Source organism: Sardina pilchardus, chromosome 13 (genome assembly GCF_963854185.1).
Source record: "Sardina pilchardus chromosome 13, fSarPil1.1, whole genome shotgun sequence".
NCBI classification, from domain to species: Eukaryota; Metazoa; Chordata; class Actinopteri; order Clupeiformes; family Clupeidae; genus Sardina; species Sardina pilchardus.
In genome coordinates this window covers 25,232,185-25,234,684 of record NC_085006.1, presented here as the reverse complement: position 1 = coordinate 25,234,684, position 2,500 = coordinate 25,232,185, and the positions used below count along the sequence as shown (strand labels likewise).

At 45.9% G+C, this 2,500-nt stretch overlaps 1 protein-coding gene across 1 annotated transcript in view; it reads right to left on the bottom strand.

The window, feature by feature from the left end:
- The window catches only part of LOC134099223 (bromodomain and WD repeat-containing protein 3-like), a 72,630-nt gene that overhangs the window by 52,704 nt on the left and 17,426 nt on the right, over positions 1-2,500 (bottom strand).

The window sequence follows — 2,500 nt, the reverse complement described above, 5'->3', positions numbered from 1 at the left end:
CTCAACATACATCAATAGTATTAACACACCTACAGAGTGCTTGATGGTCTTCAAAACAAACAAACAAACAAACTGACTAGACTATAACAAAAAGAAAAAGAGGTGAGCTGTTTCAAGAGGCTATCTGTGTAAAGGTAAAAACCAAACAAAAAGAAAACTGGGTTACCAAGAAAAGGCCAACGGTATTTCTCAAGGGATTGCTCCTGCCTACATAAAGGCTGCTTTCATCTAGAAACAAAGAGCTTTTCACTGCGGCCTGCCAGCGCCTTCCAAGTGGCTGCTCGTGGTCTCACTGCTAATGGGGACAAGGCTCTTGACTCCACAGAGAAGGAGTTTAAGCCTCAGATTCAAGATTAATACCAAAAGCCTCATAAGGCACAGAGAGGCTCACGTCACAGAGTGTGTGTGTGTGTGTGTGTGTGTGTGTGTGTGTGTGTGTGTGTGTGTGGTAGAGGAACCAGTGCTGATTCACATGGCCCATTTTAAACCAACAGGGAACGGCTTCTTGATCCACTTCTGTTCAGGAATAATTGAGCCTGGGTGCCGTTTGGCGAGCCAGCCCATGTTTCCATTAGCTTCGAGCACAGCCATTGTGAACGAGGATGTGTCATGATCAACAGAAGGTGTTGCACACTGCACTAAAGAGGTAAACAGTGGCCAGATGACTCATGGCGTTGATTACCTACAGACTCTTAGCTCGTCGTCCCTGTTTTCCTCTCCAAAGGGCAGGATGACATTCCCACTCTGGTTCGCTCCAGGACCCACTCTCGCTTGGTATCGACCTTCCAAATCGATTTATTTTTGGTTTGTTGAAATGCTCAAAGCTGGTCAAAATGTGTTGTGCAATTCGGAGCGGAGCCCATTCGCTGTTGGTGGAAAAAGAGCTGACAGGTTCAGAGTAGGCGAGCCAATCGAGCTCAGAACAGGATCTGGTCTATCTTGGGCCCTAGTCCAGATTCTAAACCCAAAATATTGAGGTCAAGTATCGAACTGCTGGAGATGCTAGCCAATGGTCGGGAGAGAGTGAGTAAGAGAGAGAGAGAGAGTAAGAGAGAGAGAGATAGTGGAGAATGAGAGGTAGAGTGACAAATATTAAGGAAACAGACAACTCACAAGAGACAATGCAAATGATACAGGAAAAAGATACAGAGCAAACACAAGAGAGAGAGAGAGAGAGAGAGAAAAGACAAGAGCGAGAGAGATAAAAGACAAGAGAACGTTTCCAACTTCCTGTTCACCTCACAGCCTCTAGTAGAAACCACCACTGTTTATGTGTCTCCAATGGCCAAAACTGTAATTCAACATCAAGGTACCATTACAGAATCAGATATTGGAACAGATGAGTTGACTTGGGCGACTGGGTTCCCCATTCCTGCAGCAAAAGTATGCTGATAAAGTTTCCATCTACAGGCCATTTCTCACATGACTAGTTTTTAAAAAAAGACTTCAGAGAGAGAGAGAGAGAGAGGGAAGGAGAGAGAGAAGAAGAGAGGGAAAGAGGGAGAGAGAGAGAGAGAGCAGCATAGAGATGAGGGCTTTTTCTGATTTGAGAGCCATATACAACTACGACAGCAAATGTTCTCAGTAGACAACCCCACAGAGCAGCAGGCTTGTTTACATTCATATGTGCTGGGCTCAAGTTCACAAACCTTCACAGACGTTTACAAACAGTTTAAGGAGCTCATTCTCTACAAACATACGGGGAGCTGGACAGAGGGTTACCACAGAGATAGAATTTTCTTTTAACTGCTCTGCAAAAACATGCTTGCTGCAAAAGTTCACCACTGTTCGGGGCATCTTAATGCATGAATAATTTACTGTAGGTCTAGAAAGAGGAACTAACAGAGAAGCAGAGAACTCACTCCTCCAGCAATACGAACCAGAACTGGTGGCACAGGAACCACTGGACTTCACCCAAACCCACTCAACTAGTGGCACAGGAACTATTGGAGTTCACCCTAACCCACTCAACTAGTGGCACAGGAACCACTGGAGTTCACCCAAACCCACTCAACTGCACAGGAACTATGAGTTCACCCAAACCCACTCAACTATAGTGGCACAGGAACCACTGGAGTTCCCCCAAACCCACTTGAGTAGAGAGGAGTGGGCAGCCACGGTACTCGTCCCATTCCCAGAATGCATCATGGTCCTGGCATTGAGGAGAGGAGCCAGGGACACAGTCCAAACAACAGCAGTATCCCCGCAACAAGATTTATACAGCACACGTTTGCACACAGACACACACACACACACACACACACACACACACACACACACACACACACACACACACACCAAGTACAATGGTGGAGAATTTACCCAAGTCAGGATTTACATACGCTTACACACACACACACCCAAGAGTAGCAGACTTGTCACAGTCACGATCCTGGCATCACATTTGCCTTTCTGCATCTATTCACTATGAACGCATAATGAGCACATTCCATCCCAGGAATATACACTGGGCTGTTAAGGCACATAAAGAACGACAAAC